At 42.2% G+C, this 15,916-nt stretch overlaps 1 protein-coding gene across 8 annotated transcripts in view; it reads right to left on the bottom strand.

The window, feature by feature from the left end:
- The window catches only part of LOC149225260 (receptor-like serine/threonine-protein kinase ALE2), a 390,048-nt gene that overhangs the window by 90,842 nt on the left and 283,290 nt on the right, over positions 1–15,916 (bottom strand). The window lies entirely within an intron of this gene.

Here is a 15,916-nt window from a genome sequence, read left to right as displayed (position 1 = left end):
GAGATATGGGTGTATGATTGTACTATTGTTCTGCTGCCTAGTTTTCCCACGTGTGGAGGGTACCCTTAGTGAATTAGGGTCCTTTCACCTTCGCTAGAGAGAGACTTCTTCGCTTGACTTGGGAGGCCTTGTAGGCCTAATATCTAGCCCAAACACCAACAAATCTTGCACTGAAATGCTACTACTGTTATATCTGCAATCTATCCTCCTCCTCTTCGCATGTGTGACTGTTTCTAGCCCTAGAAACAGTCCCCTACACTTCGGTCTTCTTCCTCCTTTCTTCGCTTGTCTTGGAGACCCTTAGACTTGCCTTTTACCTTCACTTTCTCGACTTTCGCCTTCGCTGATTTCAGAGCTTGATTGATGGACATTGAGAGGGAGTGGACAACCTCTCTATATATAGAGGATTGTCCCTCCTTTAGGCCGACTTGCTGTCCTTAGGCCGACTTGTGTATATCTTCATTATTTTCTTTGTTTTGCTTCATTTGGATGACATTGCTGCATGGAGAGGACTTGGACTTTGCTTGGAGGTATTCCTTTGACCTTTATACTATTTTATACGTAGTGTAACATGCCCTCAAAGGGTCTTACATAAATACATTGACTCTTTAATTTCCTAGAAGCACTTAAACATGTTCTTGACCTTATTCAATGAGCAAGAAACTCATTGACAAATATCATAAAAATAATTTCTCTTTTCTTGAATGAATACAAATATCAAAGATATATTTTACGAAGGCCGAACGTAGTTACATTTTCTTCAACACTCCCTCTTAACTAGGGAGGTATTCATACAACATTACAAGGTGTTTGTCTATGTTTCAATCTTGAAGAATTTACATAAGAGAAACTGGATTTGCAATCCATCCATTATAGCATCATAATAACCAACATTGTTTCAACCAGTGTTGAAAATATCGGTATCGGCAAAATATCGGCGAGGGTCCAGAAAATATCTTATCGGCAATATCGGCGAAAATATCGGCAAAATATCGGCAAATATCGGCAAGCATAAAAAATAATTTTTTCAGATTTTTAAATATAGCCGATATTTTCAAAATATCGCGATATTTTGCCGATATTTTCCGATATTTGCCGATATTTTGAAAATATCGCGATATTATCAAAACAGAAAATATCGCGATATTTTCTCGGCGATATATCGTTTTGCCGAAAATATCGCGATATTTTCGAATATCGCCGATATATCGCTGATATAAGGCCTTAATTGACAGCTCTATCTCTCAATAGATTAGAGCACAATGTTGGCGAGACCAAATGAGTTACAAACACCTTAGTCATTGTCTCTCAAGGTACATACCCACCCGGGTGTTCACTGAGTATGTCCTTCTATGACTATTCTTGCCTTGGGTTCCTAGCCCTCAAAGAATATCGGTCCTCTTGCGTACTCTTGTCTTGGATGCCCTACACATCCTCAAAGAGTATCAGATTCCAGATGATTACCCAATCCTCCCATTCTTTCTTCCCAAGTGAAGACAAGAATGTTGTGTCTATCTTGTGTCTACATTTCCATTCATGGCCTTCATCTAGACTTACGACTGTTAGTCCTGGTCTAGTGCATGATACATGAAATGGAAAACACAATTGTCACTCCTTTGTAATCAGGGGTGATCCAAAACTCCCTCTTGAGCAGGGACCTGTTAGAGCTCCCTCTTAACTAGGGACTCTTTCATTCATCATCAACTTCTTCTTTGTGGGTCCTTCAACTGCTTGATCTCCTTCCTTTCTTTGATGTCATGAAGTCTTTGTTCGAGCTTCTTCTAGGTAGGGCACCATCCATCAATCACTTTCCTTCCTGGTTTGTCATGTCATTGCTTCCTTCGTAGAAAGTGGATTTCTTGTCATACATCAGGTTTTCTTGTCATCTGTCCATGCTTCAAAATACTCTTCTCATGGATGCTTCATCGTACTTGCTTGTTTACATGCTTCGACCTAGTAGCCCATCATGACTTCATCCTGATATTGTTTCAACATTGCTTTTTCTTTTGCTGGATGGCTTCTTCATCACGACATCTTCATAGAGTAGAATCAGTTATCTGCATCTTTCATATCTCCAAGGCCTTCATAGGTGTCAAGGGTTCTTCCTTCCTTTGTCAGAGTTGTCCTGCCTTCTTTCAGGAGATATCTTCAAAGTATCTTGTCAGATAGTGATTCTCAGTGATCATGGTGTTCTTCACATGCTTGATCTATTTCTTCATTTGCTTCTCTTTGGATAAATTGGTCAACCACCTTATGCTCCTTGAGAGCACTTCTTCATTACTTGCTTCCTGGACTAGTCAGCATTTCTTCTTGCTTCTTAGTCAGCAATCTTATACTCCTTATGTGAGCATATCCTTTTGTTGACCTTTATTGCATTGTAGTACATGCCTTCGAGCATGTCATTGGTGAAAGAGATTCTTTCCTACTTGATCATGTTATAGAACTATTCCCATGACTCAATAATATACAAATGATAACATGACTAAACTTTGATGCATACATACCTCATCTTGATTCTCCTTTGATCATCTTAGCTTCATTTGGTTGTCCTTGGTGTGGCCCTTCTTGCTTCATCTTAGCTTGCCTACATATCATCCTTTTCTTGAATCCCATGAATGGGATTCCCAATGAGACATCTGCTTTGGTTCATGAACCTTCTTTTGAAGATTCCATCATAGGATCTTAAAGACCCTTGCCTTGCAAATGTTTCTTTTCTTTTGATGATGGAGGTCTTCTAAGATTCTTAATCATGATCAATCTTCTTTCATCATGGATGAGGTCCTATACTAGGTATGCTCCTTCTACATGAATATCTTGAGCTATATCTACCATGCTCCTATATTCTAGAAGATATTTCTAACCATGCATTTTATTCTCATTATAAATGCTACTTCTTCATGAGTATCTAGAACTCTATGTACTTCATGCTTCTAGATTCTAGAAGATGTTTCTAGTCATGCAATTTTATTTTATTCCTACATGCTCCTATCCTACTCAAAACCTTGAAAGAAGACTTGAAGTAAAGAGTTTGACTTAGTCATAGTAGAGATCTAGAGGATCTTCCTTCTTTTGCTTCTTTTCTTCTTCTTTCACCTCTTGAGTCATGTGAGCTTCTTCCCTCTTTCTTTTGTTGTTGTTGTCCTTCTTAAGCTTAGGAAAATTCCTTTTGTAGTGTCCATATTCTTGACATCCATAACATTGGATTTTGGACATGTCTTTGTTGTTTGTTCTTCGTGGACCAAATTTGCCAAATTTACCCTTTCTCTTGGCCATGGTAGCAAATGCTTGCTCCTTTGATCCCACATCTTCCTTTGCTTTAACTCTGGTTTCCTCTGTCTTGCATAGAGACCACATTTCACTGAGTGTGGTTGCTTCCTTGGCATATATGCTTGATGTGAAGTTGCCCCAATCCTCAAGTAGAGCATTGAGTACTACAGTTGTCATTCTCTGTCAGACATGACTTCCCCAAACTCTTGAATTTGATCCCTCATCTTAGAGATCTTCATGAAGTAGGGAGCTATTCCTTCCTTTGATATCTTCATTTTGTACAATTCATTTCTTAGCGATATCACTTCTCCGACTGTGGATATCGAGAATAGCTATACTAGCTTATCATAAATTTCTTTTGATGTTTCAAATTTGGAGACATAAGGAATGAGAGTCCTTGATAGATTCTATTAGAATCCTTTGAGCTCTTGTCTCATCCTTATTGTACTTGGCTAAGGCTTGAGTTTGTTCCTTAGCAGGGATAGCAATATTCCCTTTGACATGTTCTAGGAGTTCATTCTCCTTCAGAAGTAAATCAGTCAGAAGGGGACATATACTTGATAGATTTTGAGATGTAATGGATTTGCTTCCTCCTTGAAGACTTGATGGCTTGCCTTCCTAGGATCTTGGTGTTCTTCAAGTTGCCTTCTCCAAGTGGACTTGCTTGATGAAGATATTTGCTTGGTAACTTGTAGATGATGTAGGTCCCTTTTTGATCTGCTCTTCTTTCTATGTGCCTTTGTGTAAGGCTCTTCTTCTTGCTATGTAGTCTTTCTTGATGAATGATAGATGGTATGCCTTCTTTTCTTTGAGTAGATTTGGCTTGATGCTTCAACCTTGTAGATGCCTTTCCTTGATGTGTCACCTTAGCTTTGATACCATGTTGAAGAATCTAGGGCAATTAGGTGTAATGTGATTCTTCTTGACTTGATAACAATTTGTGAAGCACTTTTACAATTATCTTAGCTTGATCTTCTTCCTATTATTGAATTTAGGCTTCTGTTATACAAATCAAGTTTATTGAGAAGAGTTTTTGGCGAAAATCACATCAAAATTTATTTGTCGATGTGTTTTGAACCATCAAGTGTGGTTCATAGTCAGTTACATATAGAGTTAAATAATTTAATTAGTCAATTATTTAACTAACTAAGTTATCTAATTAATAATCATTTATATATCCTATAATAATTCCTATAGTTTATATAGTTTTAAAATAATATAGAGTATATTAATTTATTAGGTTTTAATCTTAGTTTAAGTTCAAGGAAATAAATAGATCTAACAAACTAATTAATTAATTAATTAACCAATTAATTTTCCTTTCCCTATCTCTTGGTCAAGTCAAATATAGTTGTTGCCCAGTCCATTGTAGCCATTTCCTTGGTCAATAGTAGCTGTTTTTTCTAGCCATTGATTGATCTGTTCTCTCTATTTAACTTGTAGCCATGATCTAGTTCTTCATCTTGTCCTGACGATGAACCACACTTGATGGTTTGAAACGCGTTGACAAATGAATTTTGATGTGTTTTTGGCTGAAAACTCTTCTCAATAAACTTCTTCTTATTTTTGGTGAGTGTGTTTCATCAAACTGCTGCCAAAACCATAAAGACAAGAACACAGATGTTGGCTCTCTGCTAGGGCCAAAACCTCTCTCTCTTAGAGAGGAAAACCCTTTGGTAAGTTTCTCTTATTGAAGCTTCTTATTGATCAATGCCAAACCCTAGACCCTTGACTAGGATGTCCTCTAAGCACAAGTCAAATCCTTCCTCATTTTCGCACTTGGTTCCTCGACACATGGAATTCCTTCTTCCGACACTTTGCTCCCCAGCACTTCGTCCTCTTTGTTTCTTGTCTAGAGATAAACCTTCCTTGTGTGAGCCTTCTAGCTGAGATGTTCCTCTTCTATTCTTTGCTCAATTAGACTTCTTCTTTTGTTGACCAAACAAGATCCTTCTTGAGATATGGGTGTATGATTGTACTGTTGTTTTGCTGGCCTAGTTTTCCCACGCGTGGAGGGTACCCTTAATGAATTAGGGTCCTTTCACCTTCGTTAGAGAGAGAGACTTCTTTGCTCGACTTGGGAGGTCTTGTAGGCCTAATATCTAGTCCAAACACCAATGAATCTTGCACTGAAATGCTACTACTATTATATCCACAACCTGTCCTCCTTCTCTTCGCATGTGTAACTGTTTCTAGCCCTAGAAACAGTCCCCTACACTTCGGTCTTCTTCCTCCTTTCTTCACTTGTCTTGGAGACCCTTAGACTTGCCTTTTACCTTCACTTTCTCGACTTCCACCTTCGCTGATTTCAGAGCTTGATTGATGGACGTTGAGAGGGAGTGGACAACCTCTATATATAGAGGACTGTCCCTCCTTTAGGCCGACTTGCTGTCCTTAGGCCAACTTGTCTATATCTTCATTATTTTCTTTGTTTTGCTTCATTTGGATGACGTTGCTGCATGGAGAGGACTTGGACTTTGCTTGGAGGTATTCCTTTGACCTTTATACTATTTTATACATAGTGTAACATGCCCTCAAAGGGTCTTACATAAATACATTGACTCTTTGACATCCTAGAAGCACTTAAACATGTGCTTGACCTTATTCAATGACCAAGAAACTCATTAACAAATATCATAAAAATAATTTCTCTTTTCTTGAATGAATACAAATATCAAAGATATATTTTATGAAGACCGAACCTAGTTACACTTTCTTCAACACTTCCTTGATCTTGCTCCAACCAACTTCAAAACTGCAACTTCAACCTGCTAGCTTCAATACTACAACTTTTCTGCAACTCCGATCCTCCAACAACTAATCAAAAACCCTAGGAAAACTCTTCTTGCAATCTTCCTTTAAGCAAAACAAGTCTTCCCAGGGTCAACGAGTTCCAAATAGAATACTCACTTTTCCTGCAACCTGATGCTGCCCCTGCAACTTAGATTTGCAATTTCAGCCCTTCAAGGAAGATATAGAAACCCTAGATTTCTCACGTGTGAGAGAGATGGAGCCCAATACAGAAATTTTGCTTCCTTCTTGTTTTAGTTTCTAAGTCTACCAGTCAGAAACCCTCCATGCACTTTATTGATTTATTCCTACCTACTTGTTCCGTTACTTAACAAGTTATTTACAATGTAAATACTGAAAATAAACACTATTGCATTCTCAACATATTACAAATCATCAACTGAAGGAAACAGATACAAGCACACAAAATGACACTATTATTTTTGGACCAATGTCCCCAGAAAAACCCAATGTGGGAGAACCAGTGCAGCTATTTGAGGGTTTTCTTATTAAGCAATTTCAGAGTACAATCTGGGTGCCAAATCCGGCTTACCCAACAAAGAAAGCCCTTGGCAGTAGTACCTCTCAGTCTGAGACAGATGTCCCGACTGAAACCCCAGATAAACCCTCAGGCAGCTCCTCAGCGCTAATCTGCCCAGAAACCCTAGCATCAGCCTCTCTTTGGACTATGTTAGCCTCTATCAGACCAGCGCTGGCCTTGCGTCACCCTGAATAGGCCTATGTTAGCTACACTGGCCTCTCTGAAGCATTGCGCAGCTCCTGGCTGCCTCTGCGTGGCCCTGCATGAGCCCTGACTGCTACTGCGTCACTCTCTCTAGTTCCTGCGCTACTCTCCCGTCACTATCTCTGCCTCTTTATCTCTCTGTACTCACTGCCCTTCAGCTGCAACTCCGATCACTGATTCTATCTCTCTTAGCAAACCCCACTCTAGAGAATAGAATGATTGATCATTTGGTGTACCCTCCAAGTGACCCTCAAGCATCCTCTTATACTTTTCTCGTTGACATATCAACGACAGAGATTAAGTCCCTAATCGACGGCTAAGATTAGATCTGGCTTGATCCATGTCTTTTGGACCATTCTAACACAGTTTTATATTAATCCACATTAATATTTTAGTTTCCCTAAGTTTAGACTTAGGGCTCCATTAAAAATATTAATTATTTTAATATCTCCTAAACTGTTTAGAATCTGCCCAAACCCTTTCCGGGTATTGGAGATCTCATGTGCCCCAACCTCTCCACCAAATTTCGTGGCTAGAGCATATCCAATGCTACCACAAATCAACACTCCACCTTAGCGAGGACTGTGCTCTAGCAATACTCCTCACCGAGTATTACTTTGATCATCCGACATCGGTCCCTATGTTGATGCTAAGCTTGTTGCCCACCATCCTCTGCATTGTTGTATCCTGTACTGCTGCCCACCATCCTTTGCATTGTTGTATCTTGTACTGCTGCCCATGGTTCTGCCACTACCACTGCTGCATCTTTATGATAGCTCCCTCTACATCCGTGCTGCTGCCCATGACTCTGCCACTACCACTGCTGCATCTGCACTGCATCTCCTCTCATCATGCTGCATCGTGCTACCCACTGTTGCACTACAACTCAGTTACTGAGAAGTAAGTAACTGATCTCCCAACTCTGACCTCTTTGTTGGGCTAGAGACACCTGTTGATGCTGAAGCTCCCTCTGTCGCTGACGAGTGCTCCCTCTCTGACCTCTGCGTTGCTGCAACAACTCTCTGCATCTTGCACCGTTGCACACCTCTCTGTGCCATCCTACACTGGTGTAACACTCTTGTGCCTCTCGCATTGTTGCAGCCTGCTAGCCTCGCGTTGTCTCGAGACTCCTGCACTGTAGCTCTTTTTGCTACTCCATCCGCATCCATCTCGACCCACATCAGCCAATCCTGCTACTCCTCTTCGAGGCTCCTGTAGCAAGGTCTAATCCAAGAGGTTGAGTACCTGGAGGATCCTGCCCCTCATCGCCTGTAGTCCGCCTGACTATAGCTTGATGTCTCCCCACTTTTACTCAAGTGGTGCGTGTGCACTCATGGCACAGTCATCATTTGTCTCCACTTCCTTCTCTGCCCTTGCTGGTGCTACCTTAGTCTCAGAAGACTCCCTTACTCTTCTTCCTGAAACATTGGGTCACATAATGACCCAGCTCCCCACCGTGGAAGCACTTGATCTTGGAGAGATCCTTCTTCTTCCATTTTTCTTTCTTTCCCTCAGATGCTAGGGCAACATCTTCCTCCTCCTTTTTGACTCTAATCCCCTTACTGCAGCTTCCCGCCTTTGTCTATTGTCTAATCTCTTCTTGGCGAAGAGCCACCCACATCTCCTCCTAAGGTGGAAGGGTCCCTATGTCCAGCATACTCTGGACAAATACCTCCCAGTCTTCTGAGACTGCATTTAGGGCTGTTCTCACCATCAATTCCTGATCCGACGTGGCCCCTATGGAAATCAACTGATCTCGGATCTCATTCAGTCCACTGAGGAAGGTGTCGATCAGTTCTCTTTTTTCATGTGATATGACCTCATTTGATTTTCTAGTAACATTCTTCTCTGCACAGAAGTATGTTGGTACAATTTCTTTAGGGCCTCCCACATCTCATATGTCGTTTCCTTCTTAGCTATGTGTGGTACTACATGGTCCTTCACCCCGTCAAGGATGATGCTCTTGGCCCTTGCCATTGCCTCCTCGTAATTGTCGTTATCAGCTGGGTCAAATGGGATAGCTATCGTCCTCAAGGCGAAGTGCTTGACACGATTTCTATCAAGTACAGATAAGATTATGGCCTTCCAGACTACAAAGTTTGAAGCTCTGTCCAGTCTGTCCTGGTCTCTTACTCTGTGTAGTGCCATGCTGCTCTTCTACTTCCCTCTTGGAAGTTCTCGATGTGGCTCCCTCTGAGTCTCGATTTCCCTCTTGGAAATCCTTCTGCCGATGTCGAGATGCCCCTTACTTTGATCGTCTCTGCAACCACACCACTGATCCGGATTTCTCGGCTAGAAACCCTCGGTAGCAACTCCCTCCTCCTTGGCCTTGCCTTGTCAGGTACTGTTTTGACTACAGTACCCCACCAACTCCACTCTGCAACTTTCCCACAGCCTCCTCAACCCCGGCGACTTGAAGGTGAGAGCTCCCAGGCTCTGCGCAATCCTGACACCAGCAACTCGACCTCCTCAGCGAACTGCATCACAGCCCTCTAGCCCTCTGCGTGAGCCTCCCTTTGCCTCCCTTGGCCTCTGCGCTGCCTCTTCCTGGCTCACCTTTGATGACGCAGGCACTGCATCACCCTTCCCTTGTTATTGCTCTACTAGGAACAACTTTTGTCACTCGGGACAGTTGTTTTCTGCTGCTATTGCTCCGCTCGGCTGATGTCCTCAGTTCTCCTGTGATCTGCAACCACGCTCTGATACCATGTTGAAGTTTCTAAATCTACCAGTTAGAAACCCTCCATGCACTTTACTGATTTATTTCTACCTACTTGTTCCGTTACTTAACAAGTTATTTACAATGTAAATACTGAAAATAAACACTAGTGCATGCTCAACATATTACAGATCATCAACTGAAGGAAACAGATACAAGCACACAAAATAACACCGTTATTTTTGGACCAATGTCCTCGGAAAAACCCAATGCAGGAAAATCGGTGCAGCTATCTGAGGGTTTTCTTATTAAGCAATTTCAGAGTACAATCTGGGTGCCAAATCTGACTTACCCAATAGAGAATGCCCTTGGCAGTAGTATCTCTCAGTGTGAGACAGATGTCCCGGCTGAAACCCCGGATAAACCCTTCGGCAGCTCCTCAGCTCCAATCTGCCCCAGAAACCCCAACATCAGCCTCTTTGTGCCCAACACTGGCCTTGCATCACACTTAATAGGCCTGCGTTAGCCTCAGGAGGCCCTGTGTCAACTATGCTGGCCTCTCTGAAGCACTGCATAGCTCCTGGCTGCCTCTGCGTGGCCCTGTGTGAGCCCTGGCTGCTACTGCATCACTCTCTCTGGCTCCTGCACTGATCTCCCGGCACTATCTTTGCCTCTCTATCTCTCTATAGTCACTGCCCCTTAGCTGCAACTCTGATCACTGATTCTATCTCTCTTAGCAAACCCCGCTTTAGAGAATAGAATGATTGATCATCTGGTGTACCCTCCAAGTGACCCTCAAGCCTCCTCTTATACTTTTCTCATTGACATATCATGGGTTGAGATTAAGTCCCTAATCGAAGGCTAAGATTAGATCTGGCTTGATCCATGTCTTTTGGACCATTCTAGCACAATTTTATATTAATCCACATTAATATTTTAATTTTCCTAAGTTTAGACTTAGGGACTCCATTAAAAATATTAATTATTTTAATATCTACTAAACTGTTTAGAATCTGTCCATATCCTTTTTGGGTATTGGAGATCTCATGTGCCCCAACCTCTGCACCAAATTTCGTGGCTAGAGCATATCCGATGCTACCACAAATCAACACTCCCTCTTAGCGAGGATTGTGCTCTAGCAATACTCCTCACTGAGTATTACTTTGATCATTCCTCATTGGTCCCTGTGCTGATGTCAGGCCTACTGCCCACCATCCTTTGCATTGCTGTATCCTAACTGTTTCCCATGGTTTTGCCACTGCCATTATTGCATCTGTACAACAACTCCCTCTACATCCGTGTTGTTGCCCATGGCTCTACCACTGCCACTGCTGCATTTGCACTGCATCTCCTCTCATCATGCTGCATCGTGCTGCCCACTGCTGCACTACAACTCAGTTACTGAGAAGTAAGTAACTGATCTCCCAACTATATGCTCTTTGTTGGGCTAGAGACACCCGTTGATGCTGAAGCTCCATCTGTCGCTGACGAGTGCTCCCTCTTTGACCTCTGCGCTGCTGCAACAACTCCCTGCTCGTTGCACACCTCTTTGTGCTATCCTGCACTGGTGCAACACTCCCGTGCCTCTCGCACTACTGCAACCTGCTAGCCTCGCTTTGTCTCGGGACTCCTACGCTGTAGCTATCTTCGCTGCTCCATCTGCATCCATCTCTACCCACGTTAGCCAGTCCCGCTACTCCTCTTCGGGGCTCCCATAGGAAGGTCTAATCCAAGAGGCTGAGTACCTCAAGGATCCAGCCCCTCATCGCCCGTAGTCTTCTTGACTACAGCTCGATGTCTCCCCACTTCCGCTCAAGTAGTGCATGTGCGCTCATGGCATAGTCATCGTCTGTCTCCACTTCCTTCTCTTCCCTTGCTGGCGCTGCCTTAGTCTCAGAAGACTCTACCTTACTCTTCTTCCTTGGACACTGGGTTGCATAATGACCCAACTCCCCATAGTGGAAGCACTTGATCTTGGAGAGATCCTTCTTCTTCCATTTTTCTTGCTTTCCCTCAGATGCTAGGGCAACATCTTCCTCCTTTTTGACTCTGATCCCCTTACTGCGGCTTCCCGCCTTTGTTTGTCGTCTGATCTTTTCTTGGCGAAGAGCTACCCACATCTCCTCCCAAGGTGGAAGGGTCCCTTTGCCTAGCATACTCTGGACAAATACCTCCCAGTCTTCTGAGACTGCATTTAGGGCTGTTCTCACCGTCAATTCCTGATCCAGTGTGACCCCTATGGAAGTCAACTGATCTCGGATCTCATTCAGTCCACCAAGGAAGGTGTCGATCGGTTCTCCCTTTTCATGTGATATGACCTCATCTCATTTTCTAGTAACATTCTTCTCTGCACAGAAGTATGTTGGTACAATTTCTTTAGGGCCTCCCACATCTCATATGTCGTTTCCTTCTCAGATATGTGTGGTACTACATGGTCCTTCACCCCGTCAAGGATGACGCTCTTGGCCTTCGCCATTGCCTCCTCATAATTGTCGTTATCAGCTGGGTCAATTGGGATAGCTATCGTCCTCAAGGCGAAGTGCTTGACACGATTTCTGTCAAGTACGGATAAGATTATGGCTTTCCAGACTGCGAAGTTTGAGGCTCCATCCAGTCTGTCCTGGTCTCTTACTCCGTGTAGTGCCATGCTGCTCTTCTACTTCCCTCTTGGAAGTTCTCGATGTGACTCGCTCTGAGTCTTGATTTCCCTCTTGTAAATCCTTCTGCCGATGTCGAGATGCCCCCTACTCTGATCATCTCTGCAACCACACCACTGATCAAGATTTCTCGGCTAGAAACCCTTGGTAGCAAGTCCCTCCTCCTTGGCCTTGCCTTGTCAGGTACTGTTTTGACTATAGTACCCCACCAGCTCCACTTTGCTACTTTCCCACAACCTCCTAAACCCCTGCAACTTGAAGGTGAGAGCTCCTAGGCTTTGTGCAATCTCGGCACCAGCAACTTGACCTCCTCAGCCAACTGCGTCACAGCCCTCTAGCCCTTTGTGTGAGCCTCCCTTTGCCTCCCTTGGCCTCTGCGCTACCTCTTCCTGGCTCACCCTTGATGACACAAGCACTGTGTCACCCTTCCCTTGTTACTGCTCTGCTAGGAACAACTTCTGTCACTCAGGACAACTGTTTTCTGCTGCTATTGCTCCGCTCTGTTGATGTCCTCAGTTCTCCTATGATCTGCAACCATGCTCCGATACCATGTTGAAGTTTCTAAGTCTACCAGTTAGAAACCCTCCATGCACTTTACTGATTTATTCTTACCTACTCATTCTGTTACTTAACAAGTTATTTACAATGTAAATATTGAAAATAAACACTAGTGGAAAGAAACAGATACAAGCACACAAAATAACATTGTTATTTTTGGACCAATAGCCCCGCAAAAACCCAATGCGGGGAAACCAGTGCAACTATTTGAGGGTTTTCTTATTAAGCAATTTCAGAGTACAATCTGGGTGCCAAATCCAACTTACCCAATAGAGAATTCCCTTGGCAGTAGTTCCTCTCAGTTTGAGACAGATGTCCCGGTTGAAACCTTGGATAAACCCTCCAACAACTCCTCAGCTCCAATTTGCCCCATAAACCCCAACATCAACCTCTCTAGACTGCGTCAGCCTCTCTCTGCCCAACGCTGTCCCTGTGTCACCCTTAATAGGCCTGCGTTAGCCTCAAGCAGCCCTGCGTCAGCTTTCTGTTCCTCTGCGTTAGCTACACTGGCCTCTTTGAAGCACTGCACAGCTCCTGGATGCCTCTGCGTGGCCCTGCGTGAGCCCTGACTGCTACTAAGCACTCTTTTTGGCAGTTGCGCTTATCTCCCGGCACTATCTCTGCCTCTCTGTCTCTCTGTACTCACTGCCCCTCAACCGCAACTCCAATCACTCATTCTATCTCTCTTAGCAAACCCCGCTCTTGAGAATAGAATGATTGATCATCTGACGTACCCTCCAAGTGACCCTCAAGCCTCCTCTTATACTTTTTTCGTTGACATATCAACGACCAAGATTAAGTCCCTTATTGATTGCTAAGATTAGATCTGGCTTGATCCATGTCTTTTGGACCATTCTAACACAGTTTTATATTAATCCACATTAATATTTTAATTTCCCTAAGTTTAGACTTAGGGACTCCATTAAAAATATTAATTATTTTAATATCTCCTAAAATATTTAGAATCTGCCCAAACCCTTTCTGGGTATTGGAGATCTCATGTGCCCCAACCTCTCCACCAAATTTCGTGGCAAGGGCATATCTAATACTACCACAAATCAACACTTCTTTAATTCCTCTTGCCTTCTAGACCTTCGCTATTCTCTTTTCCAACTTCCATCTATAGAACGAATTCTTTCTTGAGAGATCGAACTTCTTGGTGAGTGAGTGCTAAATGAGGTCAAACTGCTCCTTTATATAGCCTTTCCAAGAGGTCAAATTCCCTCCTTTAGGTTGACTCGAAGCTGTCAGGGACTACTTGTACTTTTGTTGTTTCCAAGACTTTCTAGACTGAAAATAAATTATTTTTCCAATTACATTTTGCCCAGAAGGGTCTTATAAACATGATGTTGACTCCTTTGACTCATGACAATAAATCCTAAGACCTAACAAACCCTAGAAGCATGAAGAACATGCTTTTACCTAGAAGACCATCAATAAAGAGCATGAAACCCATGCTTTAATAATAATAACTTTTTCTTTTCTTCTCTTGTTTTTTACATAGGATACATATTGAAATGAGTACAACAATTATGAAGACTGAAACTAGCTACATTTTCAACAACCTCTTCATTTACAGAAGCAGTAATCAGGGCATAGGCTTTTCTGTTCTTGTTCTCCCATACGATGAGCTCTTTATCTGACGTGGGCTTGACAGGTTGATTATCACCTTCTCCTTCACACACACCTTTCCGTAGGTCATTAAAGATAAGCATGTGCCTGATCTTTCTTGAGCATTCATGGTAGTTTTCTTTTCTAGTCAGCAGAACTCTAACAATGGAGATAAGAGAATGCATTTTCAACAGAGTTTGAACTGAGGCTAAAGAAAATAATGGAAAAAAATTGTTGGAATAATAATCCTTATTTCTTCAAATATGTATAAATTGCATCCACATTTACATTTACTTTCATAGAATTTGGACATAAATAAATTAATTGGCAATCTCACATTCAGAACTAGTGGGTGCCTCCTCCTGAAGCATTTCACCTGCATACTTCTGCAGTTCTGCAAAGCCATGTGCAAGTTGGTGCTTGTCATCAAAACTTCAGTACCAAGTGTAATCCTTCTTGTGACTTGATTCTGGAAGAACTCGACTGAAACCAATCAAATCATGGAGTTTCCTCTACGAGAGAGATGTTTCCCACTATGGCTCGGGATTGCTTCATTTTCTCTTTTTGCTACTGATCTCAGAGACACCTTGAATCTTCACCACGTTCTTGGCTCCATTGAGAGACAACATTGACAATAAGTTGAGATTCATGCCATTATGCCTAATGTCCTTGACTATGAGGTCGTCGACCGAGGAATACTATTATGATGAGGTCCTAATTCGTGGTTGTGAAATTATCAGAGAACACAAAACAAAAAACATTAATTTTTTTGTTGAGTAATTTTGGTTTGACACAAAATGAAAGGCATGGAAATGACTTTTGTATTAGCAGATGCAAGAGACTGAAAAATAGAAAACTACAATTCAAATAACTAGAGCTAGGAATCTGTTTGGGCAATTAATGTTATCACATTCTGTGTCATTAAAGCGCTTATGAGTGAGGATGACAACATTTCAATAGAGCATATGACAGACTGTACCACAAAAATGAGACATTGTGAGAGAGTGTAATGTTTGAATGTGCAGGTTAGGCGCAAATGTTCGACTGGTAGATTGGCAAAGGGAAACGATTAACAGACTGACAAGGGGAAACACTATTATTCCCAGCTTCCCATTGACTTTCCAGCACCAGACGAAGATGACAAAGGAGTTACAAGAAGAGGAAAAAATATTCAAATTGGGACCTGCGATTGATACCATGTTAGGCTAGAATGGTAACTCCGAATTGATTATTTCCATTAACATAAACGTCAATATATACACTCAAAATGGTGATCCTTGGGATTCACATTCCAAGGTCTTTTCCTATTCTACCTATTCTATTTACATAATACATAATTTCACCCAATCCCAGAGGATTAGGTGTCCAACATTTATCTTGATTTATGTACAAAAATGCATATTTTCATATATTTGGAAATTAATTTGGCATTCTAGATGTTTTTTTAATATATATATATATATATATATATATATGTGGTTTGCTTCTCAAAAACACTCCCACTTGTGCAACCTTGAGTGTGAGAGAGCTGTCCATTAATGCACTAGAAGGAGAAAGGTCAAGTGCACAAGTGAGAAAAAATCAGCCAAAGAACAAGGGTGAGCCAACATTAGATATGGGTGCTCATAG

Source organism: Pinus tabuliformis, chromosome J, assembly GCF_031772625.1.
Source record: "Pinus tabuliformis cultivar Carrire ecotype Pingquan chromosome J, CPIR1, whole genome shotgun sequence".
Taxonomy (NCBI): domain Eukaryota; kingdom Viridiplantae; phylum Streptophyta; class Pinopsida; order Pinales; family Pinaceae; genus Pinus; species Pinus tabuliformis.
The sequence above is the reverse complement of the archived record's forward strand: the minus strand, read 5'-3'. Positions and strand labels throughout refer to the sequence as shown.